At 36.5% G+C, this 9875-nt stretch overlaps 1 long non-coding RNA gene across 1 annotated transcript; it reads left to right on the top strand.

The window, feature by feature from the left end:
- Nucleotides 1-643: 643 nt before the first annotated feature.
- On the top strand, nucleotides 644-8043 carry LOC115919481. The gene is made up of 3 exons (XR_004061872.1): nucleotides 644-701; nucleotides 1121-1456; nucleotides 6453-8043. It is a non-coding gene; the product is annotated as an uncharacterized LOC115919481 (long non-coding RNA).
- The last annotated feature ends 1832 nt before the right edge of the window (nucleotides 8044-9875 follow it).

The following is a 9875-nucleotide window of genomic DNA, read 5'->3' as shown; positions in this document are numbered from 1 at the left end:
GTCTGTCTCTCTCTTTCTCTCTTTCTCTCCTCTCTTTCTCTCTTTCTCTCCTCTTTCTCTCTCTCTTCCTCTCTGACTCTCTCCCCCTCTCTCCCTCTCCCCCCTCTCTCTCTCTCTCTCTCTCCCTCTCTGTGTTAGGGGTGGATGCACTATTTTCTTTTCTGTCTTCAAGCTTTGCGTTCCATTCAGTCCACTCCCAAAGTCATAATCTGTTCGTTTTTGAACGGCACCAAGATTCTTACATTGTCGTAGCTGTCTCCAATGTCCTCCCGTATGAAAACACATTTCATTTATGATCATTACTTATTCATAGTCCAAAACGTAAGAAAATATAAAAGTTATAATCCATTTTAGTGTGAGACCCACGTTAAGACTTTTACATGCGTATCCTGAAAAAATGACAAGTAAAGCCTCGGTCACAAATGCCATTACGAACTGCTACGAACGTCGTACGAACGATTTGAAGACAATGGAAATTCGGGAAGACAATGGAAAAACAGGGAGATTCGTACGAAATTATCGTCCGTACGAACCTTTGTGACCGTAGCATAAGGCAAAATATTGCATCGAGAGCAGCCCCGCCCCTTTGTCGATGCGTCTAGCGCGCGAATCGTGAGCTAGCTATAGCAGGGAAGTTTTTGGTTTACTGATTACTTTGTCTCGTGTCAGGCTGTGTGTGGACATCAGGAACGGTTGTAAAGGTAGGTTCGCAGTGTTCATTATTTTTAGCCAAGTTTATCGTTGAGATATTAATGCCTATTGGTGTGGGTTAAGATGTTAAGAAAAAGTATTGCATATTGCGTAATGGCATGTTATGTAAATGAAGTTTGCGATCAATGATATCCATGCATAACTGCAATTCAATGCATTTTCTAGAATATATTCAGAACTTAGATTTAGAAAAGCCTGATCCCCTGACCATTTGTCAGGTTATGTTTTATAGGCTACAGGGGATGCTCATCGGGTGTAAATGTACGACATCATAATAATGTTGTAAACTTTGCATTTTTGTAGATTGTCCTTCGTGTGTATGTAATGTATGTAATTGGATTTTTACAGACGTGTATCAATCAGATATGATTCATTCAACAACGTTACTCTTTCTATGTTTCTCTTATAGTGTTTCTGACGGTAAAACTATTGGATGCGTAAAATATTGGATGAATAACCTGATCTTGGATTAAATTTACCCCTGTGATGCTACAAGGCACCAGTTTGGAAAACAAATTCATGAAAAATGGAGCACATTACTGTAGGAAATCTGTCATATCTTATCAAATCGGCAAAATGTTATTCTGTAATATTTAACTAAGCTTATGGAACAGCACGGTAAAAGAAAAATAAATTTTCAATACCATATATGGCCGTCGGAGACTCAAACTAGCGGAATCACGTGTAGCCTTCGTTTGGAGTTAGTTTATTCGACTGCATTTAGTGGAGCCAAATACAAGAACGGGTAAGTATCTCAGTAAGAGAAAATGGGAGATTAATAAGTCTGTTTAGATTGGGGAGGATCATCGTTTTTGTATTCAGACCAGTGTCATTATTTTATGTTATCGAACCTAAGAAGGACGAAAAGGATACTCAAAATAAATCTTTAAGCATATTTTTGAAGATGGAAGTCAGGTATAAAGATTATTACGTCCAAAATTTGTCATTTCGCCAGATCCTAGTGAAACCTAGCTCAGTCTAAATCGAGAATATATCTGAAACATGCATTTTGTCATCACCTACCATATGGCCATATAATTATATGGTGCTCTTTACCAGGAAGCCGGCCCGTCTTGCATGTATGGATCACATTCAAGCGGTCGAGTAAACATGGTGAAGCGAGCGATTGTAGCGAGCGAGCTGTAAAGTATGGTTTTCAGAAGGCGTTTGATAGTGCATAAAAGTTGCAATTTGATGTGATATCTGATATCCAAATCATGCAGTAATATAAGTTGATCAGTTCCACATTGTACGAGAAATGGGGAGGGGCTGTTGCCCCAAATCTCTCCACATCGTTTGCCTCCTACTTATACTAATACTATGATGGGGTGACCAAAGTTCGGGGAGATTTTTTTAAATTATTATTTATGAAGTGTGATATTCAATCGACGATTTTTCATATTCTACATAACAAAATTTAGTTCAATTATTACCAAATGGACGGCAAAGTTTTTTTTACTACAAATTGGTGTATCGTGATCTCAAAGTTCGATGTCGGATCGGAATGCGCCTCAACTCAAGAAAAAGTCATTACACAAACGAGATCTAATTCGCGCACGTGGGTTTACAGCTGTTTCATCATAAAAAGCGAGCTAATCAAATATAATATAATTGCATATTTTGCATGACAAATTTTGATGTCATCTGCTCTCAAAATAAAAATTTCCAGACCCTTGTCGCAAGTTCATCTTTTTTCCGGAAAGGACGTAAAATACTGCGAAATTTGCTTATCTTTCGTCAATATTTTCATTATTTCACTTCCAATTTTAAAGAAAATTTCGTCTCTGGGTAATTTTAGAATTCTCTTTCTGTTGGTTGTATCAGATTTTCGAAATCTTACCAAATTTTTTTTAGATAGCGAAACTAGGATCACGCGCGGACTATGGTCACACCACCATATATTTCTTATCACAATAGTAATGATAATAATGATAATTATCATCCTTATATACAAATATTTCACATGCTCCGGCGTTGAATATAAGGCTTTATCGACTACAAAATGCATTTAAACGGAAAATTTCAAGATTGTAATACGGAAGCTGAAAACTTAAAAGAAATGTTAAACATTTCAAATATGATGGTCTTATTCATTCATGGTATACCGTATATTCCTTTTTCTGAGGGACATGCAATTATCATAACCGGAACATCGCTAGGTACCCATTAAGTACACCTGGGTCAAGCACTCTGTCTCAGGATATATGCATAATGCAACAATTGAACCCAGGACTTCCCGAATGCGAGTTAAAGGCCTTTGCCGATACACCAGAATGCTCCAACTGTTTAAAGTACCCCAAAATGGAGCAGTGCAAAGGTTTATATCATTTTATATCATATCAAAAGCTTCGGCAACATGGGGAAGGGGGACATGAGAACAATCACCCCACCCTGCTAAAAACGATTGTTTTAGTTGTCGGCTCATCATATTTCGGCATACCCAACATAATATGGCATAATAATTACAATATTCCGCGTTTATATAAAGCGCTTAATACATCGACGATGTCTTTAAGCGCTTCTATTGTTAAATGTAAGCAATTCATCGTATATTTTTAATTGGCATATTCGATTGTGGTAATATATCTAATATTTTCATAATGACTACTATATAGAAATCAACTTTACTGCGCATGAATACTCAATGTTACATTATTATAACACGGATGTAGCTTAGATTAATGTGCGATAAGATGTTCCAACGCTCGAACAGTCAAGCAATATCTTCCTCCTCATATGGTATCAATTTTTTTAGCTGGGCCAAGAGTGGCGGCAAATTGAGATTAATGTCGTTACAATGACGTAGATGTTGTGACAGGGATTCCAACCACGTACCTAGGGATTTTTACTCCACTGACTTATCAACTAGACCACTACACATATGCATGGTATTTCTTCACCACAGGGTTACCTCTAAGTCTAAGAAGTTGATGTTTTTGTCGTTTCGAATTGTTCTATCATAGTCTGGAATACTTTAGGATGGAAATAATACTCTTTACATGTACATTTGTGTCTTTCATGTTAATGTACCTTTAAAACCCCGCTCTCTCTTTCTGTTTGTTTTGTTTACATGAGTTATTATAGTTTATTACATTTTTAACCATAAATTTCCCTTCGGAATCATTATTTCCATTGGCCGTGGTGTAAGATTTTCCTCTTTTAACTCCCATTAAACAAACAAAACATCTATAAACATGATAAAGTTAGATCAAAAATAAATTAAATAATTAATTACATATGTTCTTAACCGTGGAAGAGATTAACCAGATAACACTCTCTTAGGTAAGAAATTGTTCTTGCTTTCAAAATGATGAATAGAAGTATAAAGTTTTAAAGTAAGTGGAATTGGTGCGCAACTTTTTACTTTTGCAACTTTATTGCTATTATGATTACAATTATCACCACAGTCTATTTTTATTAATCTTCGCGTTCTGTAGTATACTTCTACATTCAGAATACTTGTTATATTATGAATTGTACATAATCATGTCTACGTCAAATACGACCATTAGAATAGATGAATTTATTCGAACCAATGAAGAGGAAATTAATATTCATGAGAGCCGTGCCGCAGAGGGCAATCTATCATTTGCAGGAAATGTTTTGTTGAGGGAAAAGTCCTATCTCGGTACTGCCATTCTCTCGCCTCGATTATGTTTGTGAAGAACTCGTTGAGCATTGCAGGCACAAAATGTACCACTTTGCAACGGTTCCGAAAGAGAATTTTGCTACAGCATTATTATGTACATAACACCTCTTATATTCGTCAGAATTTTCTTCTTCTTTTTCTTTTCTTTCTGTAAATTTCTTGTGGAACAGATATTTCAAGAATGGCAATTGCATTTTCCTTCAGAATTGGGGCAATAATTATTGTAGACGCTTTTGAGGACCGCACACACACAAATGTATAAGGACATTAGCATACTGTGATGTCATCTAGGCGCCATCTTGTAAATTTCGCCTAAGTCTATAATATCTCTTTTAACAAATGGCAATGCTATTTCAAATTTCATATTATGACACTTCAACCTATTGCAACATAATTATCCAACGCGCTCGACGCACACGAACCATTAAAAAGTGCTAGAAATCATCTCGAATTAATTTTACATATTTATATGTTTCAGTCCACTTTGAAAATACTTTTTGATTATTTCGCTTGCGTTGGCCTCATGGAAGCTGAAAACACATTTTCTCACGTGACGTTCCTGATTCTATTCTCGGCAATTCTATATAATAATTGCATACTCTGAAAGTCTTTAAGTATAGATGTTATTTCATCCATCAGTTTTGCTTAACAGAGGTTACGCCACGTCATCATATTGCAATTCAAAGTAAGATTTCATATTTTTAATTAATAACGTCATATTCTCAATCTGTTCTCAATGTTCTTTTGACAATGTTTCGCTTGTTTCTACTCGATTTTCTTCTGATTTCTAATTTGTTGTAGCTGAGTGTTTGCGCTACAAGTATATTGTGACTTTTATTTTTCATTTAGACATTGGGATCATGTTCAAATGTTAGAACAATGTACAAGTCAAAACTTGGCTTTGCACTTAGCGCGAGTTGCGTACTTCACTATTCTATGGATCAAATATTAATGTACTACATTATACGACAAAAAAGAGTTAATTTTGTTACGACATCATGACATTTAACAGAACAGTAATTCATTATAATCTTCAAATGAGTACATGCCACCTATACTTGTATAAGTATACAATCTCTAGTTATAATTATTTGATGTAATATATTCACACACATTTTTTCCGCGCTCACTGCATTCGTATTTTTTTAATTTTGCTAGCATTAAAAATATGATAAATATAGACGTTGGGATTGAATTTCTGACATATATCGAGGCAGTGTATAGTTCCAAATCATCGCAATATGTTTGTTTAGACTAGATTTAATACCCATCGCTTTAAAAAATAAGCAATGTTATATTTTCTTGACAGGTACTAAAATTAATTTTGTGAAATTAACTTGGTCGATTTAGCTAATCGGTCAGTCTTGGAAACGACTGACTCTTGATTTTTTTTGGGCTGGACACTGCATGGAGGCTTCAACCATCGATCCCTTTTTCACCTTTTATTTCAATTTGATAGCAGGTAATTTTAGGTTTTTTGCATTTTCACATTTTATTTGATAATCCAATTTCGCACATTTTTCACGAGTACATTGTTTGAGCTTGGCAGAGGATTGATTCCAAAGCACTAAAATTCATTGAGGTTAAACATTACATTTCGTTAAGCTTGCTTGTTTCAATGGTGCTTTGTCTGTCTATACAATCAAGACATTCCGTCTACTTCTATTTCTGGTTATTTGTTAAAAACTGGAATCTATAAAGCATAACCCTGCCATTAGGTAAAATGTCGTCGCGGTATATTTATTTTCTTTCTTCAATGATTCTTCGGACAATTTCATACTCCGCACCTCTAATCGAGCGAATCATAATTAGGCACCATAGCTTGCAAACTAATCGTACTCAATTTCTCGTCATACATAAAGTTTTTTTTTAACTTTACCCTCGCTCTGTGTACCAACAAAAAGATATAATTTTGATTCGGATACAGTCTTCAATCTTTGTTATGTATATTATATTGATCATGTAATGTACAGAGATGGGGAAAAAATTGGTCAGCTGTATGCTGAGAAGGATAATTTGATTTGTTAAAGAGCCGGACATTTCGAGAATGTGCCGTTCAATTCATTAACATCTTTAATGGTTTCATTTGCAGAGAACTAATCAGAGCATGGGGGACATTCGAATAACTACATCTGGCCAATCGTCAGGACGACGTTGATATCGTAACGGAAAAAGCATGGGCAACCTTTGAATATCTACATCTGGCCAATCACGGAGCTCGGAGGGCAGTGATACATCAGGAGATGTGCCCCTATACATAAATGTTGACAAAAGACTTAGACATTAATTTTGAATGAAAATTCTATCAGGAAGTCGCAAAAAGAAAGAAGAAAAAAAAAGGATTATCGGAAAGCCGAATACAGATGAATCGCATGACAAAGATGCTCAAAGATAACCGAGTTTTATTCTCTTGAAAGAGAATCGAAATGCTACAGGGGATGATGTAAGATGTCAACAAATATGAAGCGTAATATATATTACAACAATTTTACGGTTCTGCAGCTTCTTGCGGTCATATTTTGCTCAGCGTCAGTTTCTACAATTAAATGAAGTATTATCCTGACCCAGGACCAAACACTATGACCTACCTTGACCTAAGAATTCCGCACCATCTGGGAGATGTGTGATGGCTTCTGCTTCATGACCTGAAGCCAGATCTTCCTATCTTGCGATGTTCTGGTCGCTTCTGTGAAGGATCCCAGACATCTAGTAGCACAATCAGCCTTTACACAATCTAACCATTTCTTGGCTGGTCTACTCCGTGGTCTATCACCATGAATATTAGAAGTTAGGAGTATATTTGGGTATCGTGTTGGTCTCATCCTGTTAACGTGGCCAAAGAATCGCAGCCGTTTTTTTGTTGCTATTTTGTCCAGACTGGTTTCGTCAAGTCCTAGAGTCTTTCGAATTGTTGTGTTTCTTATTCTGTCTAGTCTGGTTACACCCAAGATTTTTCGGAGGCAGATCATTTCGAAGGTAAGGAGCCTGTTCTCATTTTCTTTTTTTCAGTGTCCATGTTTCTGATCAATACATAAGGATGAATAGGATGAGTACCTTATATAGTTCAAGTTTTGTGACATCTCTAATATCTTTGGCTTTCAATATGCTGTGAAGACTTTGAACAGCACCCAGGGCTTTTCCAATCCTATTCTTTATGTCCTCTGTACATTTTCCTGATTGAGTGATGGTGCCTCCCAGGTAAATAAACTTTTCCACCTGTAGTAATTTGGTTCCACCTATGCTGATGTTAATGTCTTGCTGCCGTTTGCTGATGACCAGGACCTCTGTCTGGGCAATATTGATTTTGAGGCCAAAGTTTGAGCTCCACTGGTGTACACAATGTACAATTTGATTTGATTTGATTTATTGGTTTCATAACAATGGACTGGAGATCTATCTCGTTGCATGCAAGAAGAACTTTGTCGTCAGCGAAGCGGAGGTTGTTGATCAGATGGCCTTGAATGTTTGTTCCAATAGGGGTGTCATAGGTGGCATGTAACATAACCATTTCTAGGATGATTTTGAAGAGCTGTGGTGATAATACACAGCCCTGGCGTACGCCCACAGTTGTTGGAAACCAGTCTGTAAGTTCTCCATTTACCCTGACTGCACTTGATGAGATTTTGTATAGTGCTTTTAGGAGACAGATGAGCTTATTGGAGTACAGCCAAAGAATCTCATAACTTTCCTTCCTGCCATATCGAATCGAATGCCTTTTGTTCTTTTCAAGGTGCTTTTCTGCGATTTGTCTTAGAGTAAACAGTTGGTCTATGGTTGATCTCCCTGGTCTGAAACCTGCCTGGGACTCTGATAAAAAATTTCCTCTGTCTTCTTCAAGATTCTTCGTTGAAGGATTGCCGCAAATATCTTTCCTGCATGGCTAAGCAAGCTGATTGCCCGGTAGTTTCCGCAATCAAGCTTATCCTTCTTCTTAAATATGGGTGTTATAATGGCTCTGCCCCAGTCAGTTGGGAAAGATTCTTTACTCCATATTAGGTTGCAGAGTTTGTGAATGATGTCAGTGCCACTCTCTCCGGATGCTTTTAACTCCTCTGCTGTTATACTATCATAGTCTGGGGCCTTTCCACCTGACATCTTTTTGATGGCACTAGTGATCTCCTCTTTGAGAATTTCCGGCTCTTCCTCCAAAAAAACACTATAATCTACTAATAATCCTTACCCTAAAACCAAGAGCGCTCAAGTGCTCGCTCAAAAATCTAATACATATCTCATAATTTAATACATAACTCCATAGTTGCACTACTCGAGGTATTTACTATGCAATCAGTATCAAATAGTTCCCAAATAATAACCAGTTGTGATCAATAGTCAGTCTACATCAAGATGGTTAGTTGAGTTCTCCAAATTAAAGAGGTGTGTCTATCTGAGAGATCTTTTGAACGATTCCGTAGGAATGTGGATACAAGGTGGGAGGCCTTTCCATATCATCTTGCGTCAGCCACTAGCAATGAACGCTCTCCCCAGGAGTTGTATATTCTACAAGAAGCTAGACGTTTTCTTCGGAGATTTGTCTTACATAACGGCTCTACCAGATTATATACCTGTACGCGATGGAGAACTGCCATTTTCTGACTTGAACGCGAGGAGATGGTTTTATATTCAATGCGTAGCTAATGCAGCTCTCTCAGAAGATATAGCTGATGCTATTACGCGCTTTCTGGACATGGTGACTGCTCAGTGGCTATATACATGTAGTTATGAAGGTGCTGAAGTCGGTGTATTTGCGATATATTAAGATAATTATACATAGAATTTCTAATGTAAAGCCTGGATGTGATTTATGCATGCACTAAAAGTTCGACACCACAGTTATTGACGTATTTGCGGATTGAGCCGATGTTTTCGAGAGACCGTCAGAAAAGCTGACCGGGATACTGCCAAGATGTGGCTTTCCAAAGACAATTCTACCCACTTTGATCTCGGTAATGTTTACCATTCATTTTGATGTTTAGACCAAGGAATCATTAACTCTGTCTTCCCATCATTACCCTTCAGGAAATTTGAAAACATCAACTGGCGTAGCTCTTCAACGTAATTCGTTGTACTGTTTTCATCTTTTTGTTGGACTTAACACCATCTTTTCATTTCAAGTTTGTTTCCACATTTCGTTAAAAACATCGGAATACAATCAATATGTGTAATAATTATAAATATATATATATATGATTTTATATATATATATATATATATATATATATTTTTTTTTTTAAAGATTCAAAAGAAACATGTCCTACTCATAATATGTTGAGAATAACAACATACCAACGGACTTATAAGGTAATTCCCAGACTAAACAACATGGCATAAATGTTTATTTATCGTGCTTAATTATAATATGAAAACTAAAGACAAATTACAAAATAACTCCAAAAATAGATGATTGAAAAATACATAAACATCAAATAAATACACTACAATACAGCACAGAAAAAGGCAAGTTGAGGTAAGTTAAGTTAAAGGTATTACAAAGTTTTGGTATGGGGTCATGAATTTG

The sequence above is a fragment of the Strongylocentrotus purpuratus genome, unplaced genomic scaffold (assembly GCF_000002235.5).
Source record: "Strongylocentrotus purpuratus isolate Spur 01 unplaced genomic scaffold, Spur_5.0 spur5_scaffold_6, whole genome shotgun sequence".
NCBI lineage: Eukaryota > Metazoa > Echinodermata > Echinoidea > Camarodonta > Strongylocentrotidae > Strongylocentrotus > Strongylocentrotus purpuratus.
The sequence above is the reverse complement of the archived record's forward strand: the minus strand, read 5'-3'. Positions and strand labels throughout refer to the sequence as shown.